This window comes from Urocitellus parryii, chromosome 1 (assembly GCF_045843805.1).
Source record: "Urocitellus parryii isolate mUroPar1 chromosome 1, mUroPar1.hap1, whole genome shotgun sequence".
NCBI classification, from domain to species: Eukaryota; Metazoa; Chordata; class Mammalia; order Rodentia; family Sciuridae; genus Urocitellus; species Urocitellus parryii.
The window spans coordinates 195,924,182-195,933,401 of record NC_135531.1 but is presented as its reverse complement, the minus strand read 5'-3'; the positions used below and the strand labels follow the sequence as shown (position 1 = coordinate 195,933,401).

Below are 9,220 nucleotides of genomic sequence, written 5' to 3'. Positions count from 1 at the left end.
TTAAAATGAAAAAATTATGACAAAGCTTTTCCTCAATTTTGTTTTATTCTCAAAATTAGAAAATATACACATTTGGTGACAGAACAAATAGAAGTCAGTCTGGGACTTTTCAATGAGATCATGAATTATGTTCTGATGCCTTTCTTCTCTTCCCATCCTCACATTCTCACTGCATCCATACAATATTCTAGAAAACCCTAATGCTGTAGTGATCTTGAAGGAATTTTTCAAAATGTTGCTATCAGAGCATAACAGTTGCCTCTGAGGTAAATGGACAGCTAATGTTTAGAGATCATCAAAGACTGGAAAACTGTATCCCATTTCAAAAAAAAAAATATGTCATAGGAAAAGGAAATAGGAAAGGCTTTCACAGTTTTATGCTATGTTCTCTACAATGGAAAGGTAAGCTTGAGGGTGAAATTTTATCTTCAACTTCTCTTTTATATCCATTTATTTGCTTCATTATTCATTTATCAAACATTATGCTCTTAATGTTGCAGTTGATGAGGTGTTTAAGTAACGGTAAACAACACAGGGTTAAGGAAAGAGCATGCCTTTCAAACATTAACACACTTTTGTAATGGGTGCTCATCTACAGATGACTGGCCATACTGAATCTCAGTCTTCTCATTTGTAAAATAAAAATTAAAACTAGACACCTTATAATGAGTCATGTTTATAATTGCATGTTGCAATGAGGAGAAATAAAAAAAAGGAAAAAGGGATTTGGAGCCTGAATGAGGAATATGCTATGTTAAAAATTATGGATTTTATTTTTCTGGCAATGTCAGTTGGCAGAAGTATTTGAAAAGGCACTGGCGTTTACATTTACTTTGAGATCCATGGCAGAATGGCAGGTTAGAAAAGTAAATCAATATACTTCCAAAGCTCCATACGATGCATCATAAAACCAAGCATATGCATGTGTGTTAGATTACCCAATAGTGTTTTAAGTATCCTTGCCACTGCTCCACTTCATTATGGCAGAAGTGATTTTCAAACTTATTTTTTTTCTACAGAACCCTCTGTTTAGATGAAATCTTAGCCAGGAGCATAAACAAATGAAACAGATAAAAGCAGAGTGATTCTGTTGAAGATGAGAGTAAATCAGAGGTTTTTCAGCTGCAAAGTACTAAGTACTATATTCATCCTGTGAATTTCTATAGTACTTATTGTGTACATCTCTCACTTAATGCAAAATTGTATACACCCTTAAATTTTATTTCCATTTGTATCTACCATATTGCTTCAACAGAATTGTGTGCTCTCTGTGACAAGGACTACAGTTTCTGAAGCTTTTCATTCCCCTCAATGTGTCCAATTGCATGGTTCACATAATGGCAGTTTCCCATTATGAACATGTTTCCAAATTATTTAAGTATGATGGTGAATGTGTAGGTATAAAAACGAAAATTTAATTTGCTTTTATTGAATGCATTTCTTCATGGTCCTTTGAGCCATACATTTGAGAAGAAAAAAAAAAGAAACCACAAAATGATTTATGGGCATATCAAAGTAATGCACATCAGAAAAATGAAATGTTTGTAAATTTATCAAATAAATATCTCAGGAAAGTAATGTATAAAACCATCCTTGATATTTTACATATAATGCAGGCACACAAAATTTTTAAAAAATATGATAGGTGTTCTTTTTGGATTATGGCTTAAATAAAATCCTATGTTTTTAATTAATAAACTGGTTTACTTTTCATTGTGGATAACGATGACTTACTGTCAAATCTAACCAATTTGTAGCACTCTGTAGAGAGAGGAGGCTGGTACAACTGACTTAGCACAAGTAATCAGGGCCTGAACTAAGAAGATGCCAGGGAGGATGAAGAAAAAGAAGCAAGAGATGCTTTCTTCCTTATTCTTAGCTCCAGATTGCATTACATTTACACTACACACACACATACACACACACACACACACACAGCAAAAATAAATAAATATGAACAAACTAAAATGGGAAATTGCCACATTTCTTTCTATGCATTCAGTTTGGTGAACTATTAAGTCTTTCAGCAACAGTATCTTGTTCTTACTTTAATTACAAAGATCCAGTTATAGTAAACATGAAGAATGTTTAAGGGTCCATTCTGAATTCTGAATAATTATCACAGAGGAATGTGTATGGATATAATATGTACATATATTAAGCTGTTGTCTTAATGTTGAGACTCTCCCCTCAATAATTCATTACATTGTAACCTTTTTGTTTCCATTTGACTTTTTATTACTCAAAGAAGCTTCATTTTTTTTTAAATTTAGCTGTCTGACTCTGTGCTTGTGCCTCCAACACTTTCACGAATTTCTGTTCCTCAATAAGGAAAGCATGCTTGATCCTGTTATGAACACATTTAGCACACATGAAACCACCATAGGTCCTGATGACCTGTTTTTTTTTTTTTTTTGTTGTTGTTGTTGTTGTTTTACATAATCTCATAAGGACTTTAGGTCTCACAACATGAACCCCTTTAAGTCTGCCTGGGCACATACCACACGCAGATTTTGGTGCTTTCCCAACCTTCTTTGTATAAAGGTAAACAATTCTATTGCCAGGGGTTTGAGACAGCCTAGTTTTTTTTTTTTTTTTTTTTTTTTTTTTTTTTTTTTTTTTTTTTTTTTTTTAGAGGCTGTGTTATAGGAAAGCCTATGACAGTATGTCAAATGCTGAACCATTCTGTGTGCCTCCAAACACCATTCCTGGAAGAGCAATATAGTAGTGTTAAGGTGGGGCTTTGGGAAATGATTAATTCATGATGGCAGAGCACTCATGGGATTAATGCATGTATAAGATAGGTTGAAGTAAGCTGTATTGACTGCTTCCACCCTGTGAGGATGCAACAAGCCACTGATGTTGGGGAAAGGGTTTACCAGATACCAAATTTACCAATGCCTTTATCTTGAACCTCCCAGCACTTCTTAGCTTGTCTGTATAGGAATTGGAGAAGTAATCAAATATATGGAACTTTTAAAGGCTTCCCAAATAATTGCACAATGTAACTTGGAAAATTTCTTTAAGTATCTTTTGAAAAGGTTCCCTGGAAAAGAGACAGAAATTAAGATCATTCTATGTATATTTCAAATTTTGTTTATGCCAGTTAGCATCTTATTGGTACTCTATTTATTCATAAAAGCTAATTATAATCTTGAGCTATAACAACTTTTCAAATGTTTTCAATATTTATGTAAACTTTCAATGATGTCTTTTTTTTTTTTTTTTTTTTTGGTGCTGGGGATTGAACTCAGAGGTACCTTATCTTTGAGCCACATTCCCAGCCTTTTTTTGTAATTTATTTAGAGACAGGGTATCGCTGAGTTGCTTAGGGCCTCACTAAGTTGCTGAGGCTGGCTTTGAACTTGCCATCCTCCTGCCTCTGAGCTGATGGGATTGCAGGTGTGCACCACTGCGCCTGGCTCAATGATGTCTTAGTGACATAGTTAGGGTACATCATCTTCAAGATGCTGCTGCTACAGTGGGTGGGGATGTAGCTCAGGGGCCAGACACTTGCCTCGCATGAGCAAGGACCTAGGTTCAATCTTCAGTACAAAGAAAGAAAGAAAGAGAGAGAGAGAGAGAGAGAGAGAGAGAGAGAAAGAAAGAAAAAAGATAGTATAGTGACTTGTATTGCTTCCTTCAGTAGGCTAAAGTACACAAATATGATTTAGATATATTTAAAGTATGTACATTTTTTGAGTGAGCTTTTGTCTTCATAGGTAATATGTGTATTGAAATTATTCTTTATTCTTAAGTACTTTGTGGAAAAATTTAAAGTCAGAAAGGACATGTATAGCAGCTGGATAAACATTTCAGAAGTTTCTTGCTCAAGATAATTTAGAGCAAGTCATATAAGATATTTACTGGCATGAATAGCTAATAATTTACAAGAGTCCTTTTGTATCACTTAGAAATTTAAAGATTAAACAGCCAAGACATTTACACCTTTCTTAAATTGAAAATAAATATCAAGGTTTACGTTTGGAATCAAAAGTTTCAAAGATATTGTAACAGTTTCTTAAAAAAAATATGAAAGCCATACAACATGGTTCAAGTATTGAGGCCAGTATGAAGCTGAAAGTATTGGTGCACACCTGTAATCTCAGCAACTTGGGAGGCTGAGGCAGGAGGATCTCAAGTTCAAAGCCAACCTCAGCAACTTAGCTAAGCCAGAAGCAACTTAATAAGACCCTCTCTCAAAATAAAAATTAAAAAATACAGAGATGTGGTAAAGTGGTCAGTGGTAAAGTGCCTCTGGGTTAAATACTCCTTAGAGAGAGAGAGAGAGGGGGGGGAGGGCGGGGGGAGAAATATGATAAATTTGTTTGGTTTTGCAAAAGAGATTATGTCTTTGTAAATTCTTGATAGTAAATTCCAAGCTACTTTTATAAAATGGAATAGTGATGGTGAAAACAAAGCATAAAAGAACAATTAATATGTACAAGACACTGTCTGGATATAGAAAGTTAAAAGTACCATCTGTTGGAAATGAAACTTAGAGCCATCAAAGCTTAAAAAGCTTGGCCCACTTGTTACACTTCTGAAAATGTGTTCTATAGGTGTATTTTCTATATACTCACAAATATATAAGGATTTCATTGAAACACTACCTGCAATGATTTTTGTTTTTTTAAAAAATGAAGTGGCTTAAATAAACAATCGGGAACTTGTAAAATAAAATATAGTATAACTCTGTGATGGAATACTATGTGATTACAAAAAAAAAAAAACAATGACAGTAATGACTTTACATCATTGATCATCATTAGTTGAACTCATCCTACATGTATTAAAGGAAGTAGCATGTGCAGTTTTGAGGAGAGTACTGTGGAGTCTTGCTGACTAGGATAAAACATCATTCACATAAGTTCTGAATTCTGTGAGGCTCAGCTTCCTCTTCCACAATGGGTTTAAGTATAATCAATGTTTAGGTTAAAGAGAAGATTAAATGAGGAGTCTACTCAGCATATACTCAATAAGTATCAATTATTATTATTGATAAAAATTTATTGTTATCTTTACATTTACAATGTAGATGAGGGAGCATTTTTATCACCATTTTAATATATGAAAGACAAAATTAGGTATCACAAGGTCAGTTTGAATGATAAGCAACTTAAATAATTGATATATTCATCTTTTCAACAATATTTATAAAGAATATACTTAGAAAAAAAATAATATACTTAGAACCAATGGCCATGGAGAATATGGCAGTGAATTAAACCTAAAAATCTTTGTTATTCCTGGAGCTCATATTTTGGTAGGAAGGGTAGACAATAAACACATATAAAATGTCAAGTAGAGAAGTGATATATGCTATCCAGAAAAGTGAAGTAGGGTCAGTTTATAGAGTGATGGGTGGTAATGTGTCCTTAAGGAACAGAGGACTATGTTTAAAAGGGTGTTTGTTGGCAAGTGAGAAGTGACCAGGACAAGGGTTGATGCAGATCATGTGGATGGAGAAAGGATCTCCAGAGCCTAGCCTTTACATGAGTAAAGCCCAGCGTGAGAATGTGCTCAGCACGATGAGAACTAGAGTTAGGTGAGTCCACAGTCTGAAGGTGATTTGGAAAGATATCTAAGTGACAAACGATCAAGTGAAAGAGCATGCTATAAAAGGTATAGATCATTTCATTTTTGTTGTAATTAGCTTTTATGTTAAAATCTATCCCTACATTTATATTTCAATGGCTGCAAACGCGTTTGGATGGACAGTGCAGATTATGTTATTACCCTTGAAACTCCTGACATCCTTGGCTTCGGTTGCTGACACCCTGTTGCATGTGGCCCAGACATTTGCCCTCACCAGTGCTCCTGGGCTGCTCCAGGTGATGTCTCACAACTCACTTGTACTTCTTTTCAAATTCAATTGATCTCCCTCATCTGCTGTTCTCAACAAATATTACTCATCTCAGGCATTTGACAAATGCCTTTTAATACTCAGGACAAGCTATGCTTAATTGTCTAGTATTGACAGGGACATATCTCCTGCCACTTTATGTTGTTTTCCTTTTCATAAGGGGCACTATGTGAGAGTTATTAGGGTCCTTGGGCTTATGTAGAACTAATCTTTTTATTTTATAAGCAGTGCTTTTTTGTACATGGTATGCATCTACTCAGGATGCATACATGCCACATAGGATGAATTAGGGATGGTGTCCTGCCAACTATTTACCCTCTGCTGTTCTCTTTCAAGTTCACTACATTTCTTTCCGTCTTTAAAATCCTAAATCGCAAAGAATTTTCTTCTCAGCAAGCTCATAAACATCATGAAAATCAGAGAAAATATATCTCTCTAAATATTTTGATAAGATTAAAGTAGATATTTGAATAATTTTATTATCAAAATTATTCATAAGTGTATTTCCCTCTTGTATCACCAACTGTATTTCCCTAAAATTATGCAAAAATTCCACAGCATCTTACAGTATGCATTGCAATAGGAATAGTCTTTACTGAGGAATTTGGCACCTGTTTTAGTCAGCTTTTTTGCTGCTATGACTAAAAGACCCAACCAGAACAACTCTAAAGGAAGCAAGGTTTATTTGGGGGCTCACAGTTTTAGAGGTTTCAGTCCATGGACAGCAGGCTCTATTCCTCGGGGCTGGAGTTGAAGGTGAACATCATGGTAGAGTGTGTGGCAGAGGGTAGCATCTCAAATACTGATCAGGAAGCAGGTAGAGAGACTCCGTGCTCTGGATACAAAATATATATCCCATAGCCAAGCCTCCTAAGGAACCACTTCCTTTGGCCATACCCCACCTGCCTCCAGTTACACGCAGTCAATCCCATCAGGGTTTAATTCACTGATTAGGATAAGGGTATAACTCACTCATTTCTCTTTAAAACCTTCTTGTATTATCTCACATGTGAGCTTTTGGGAGGAAACCTCACATCCAAACCATAACAGTACCCAAGATTCTTAAAGATATATGCCCTCTGATTCTCAATATCATCACATAGGCCTCATAGCAGTGTTATCTAAAGAATATATGTGTCTACTCTGTAGGAAAGGGATGCCATCTTTCTATTTCTATCCTTCCTGATAAAGTGAAAAGTAATCTGCTGAGGGAGGTTCCAGGCAGCCTGGATGGAGGAACCAAAGTTTTGTAGGCATCACTGGTAAGGAGTAATTGTGGCTGCCTCTGAACAGGGAGAAAAGGCCATTAGTCCCATGAGAAACTCAATAGTGATGTCTCTTGTTTTGCTGGAATATGGCATAAGTGGGTGGGAAGATAGGGTTTCCAAATTGCTTGATGTTCAGTCAATGGGGCATGAGTTTTCAGGGTGATTTTCAGACAGATCTGCCTGTCTCGCCAGTTTTCTTCAGTTTCTATGATGGCTCAGCACTCTTCTCTGCTATAAATAGTCCAAAAGATTGAATGGAATAAAATCAGCAGACAAGGAGGTCTGAATAAATTTTTTCTAGAATAGAAATTTTTAACCTTTCAGTAATTGTGGCTGTCATTAAGAAACTGATGAAAAGTTTAGATATAATCCTTGAAAAGGGAATTTGGACAAATTTAACAAATCTGCCACATTGTGCAATATGAGGGGGAGGCATTCACATGGAAGTTTACAAATGACCTCTACCATAGGTGAGAATAAAATGTTCTGTGGTCCATTTTCGAAATGTAGTACTAAGCCTTAATTGGGATATAAGATCCAATTGTAGGGACTGGGGTTGTGGCTCAGCTAGCATGTGTAAGGCCCTGAGTTCGATCCTCAGCACCACATAAAAATAAATAAATAAATAAAATTAGGTTAAAAAAATCCAAATTGTAGCCATTTTAACTATAGCCTATCCCAATTTTAAAATTAGCCAATCATGTAGATTATAACCCCAGGTTCCTCCTATTAGGGTAAGGGGCAGCAAAGCATTAGGGATAAAAGCAGGTGGACTGCTTGCCCAGGTATGCTTGGTTGGTGGATTTTCTTTGGTAACATTCCCTCTGCAGAAGTAAAGTTTAGCTTGCCAAGCTCCTTGGGAGCACACGTTTGATTCTTTGCACCATCCTGGTATTTTTAACAATCTTGGTACCCAACATAAGTTTCCATACATCAACTAGAGTGTCATGGGGACTCCCTCCTTAGAGGAGATGTTCCACTGCCTTATGTCAGCAGCCTTGGAGTAGGGAAGGAAACTGTCATCCCTGAGTCTGACAACAGACCCACAATCAAAAGTAGATTGGCAACTCAGGGAAAGGGCCTTAGCAAACACCACGGTGACCAGGTAACACTGTGCTTGGAACAAGGTAGAAAAATCTACCCTCAAGAAAGAACTACTTCCTTATTTGTTGGGACATCCTGAAGGTTGTGTAGTATGTCTGAGACACAAGTGCAAAAATTGCTCTGAAAGAAGAGGGGGTTGACACTCAAGAAACATGAGACCACACCCAGGAAAGCAGAATGGGGGTGTGTGCAAAAAACAAATAATTCCCCATAAGGAGGATTGAGCAAATGGGGGGCCTGGGGTGTATAGGAAATCTCTAATAAGGAGGATGGTTTGAGTACACAGGGGGATACTTAATTGCAAGAACCCAGAAGAAATTTGGGAATAAAAATTTTAGGTCAATGTACAGAGAAGGACAATGGAAAGGTTTCAATGTACAAGGCTTTTCTTTTTAAAGTCTTAAGCAGGAAAAATAAACAGTGGTAATGATGGCAGTATATACAGGTCAGGCTCAACAATATCCTGTACTCCAACCCCATAAATGCATGTGGAGGGTAAAGAATAGGGCAGTTTTTTTTTAAATATGCCAGATTATTCAATCTCTCTCAGATACAATTTGTTGCATAAATGTAAATATAACATTCTCATCTAAGAACTTTATTTGTGAGTGTCTCCTGGATAAAGGAAACAAAAACTGATCTTCTAGAAGTCCTTTAAAAGTAAGTAAAGTCATTTTGGCCAAAGGGTCCCTGAAAAAGATGATTAATGTTATCTAACTAACATCTTGCTTAAAGAGGAGTTACTTGTCCCAGGGGAAACATATTTATATATGTTTATAAGAGAGTCATTAATTGGGATCCATTCTCTTCTCAACAAATTTTTAAAACAAGAATCGAGTCAGCTAATTTAAAACAAGATTGAGTCACCCTAAATATATATTACTAAAGATATGTATACATCTAAAAGCTTAGGGGAACACTTTACCAAACTGGTATTCTCCAAGCTAAAGTGGTCTGTAGTGGTAATCTCCTTCAAATTTAT

The 9,220-nt window shown here is 36.0% G+C and overlaps 1 pseudogene; it reads right to left on the bottom strand.

Moving 5' to 3' along the window:
- Nucleotides 1-2,253: 2,253 nt before the first annotated feature.
- Nucleotides 2,254-2,684, bottom strand: LOC113183194 (large ribosomal subunit protein eL34 pseudogene; annotated as a pseudogene).
- Between the last annotated feature and the right edge of the window lie 6,536 nt (nt 2,685-9,220).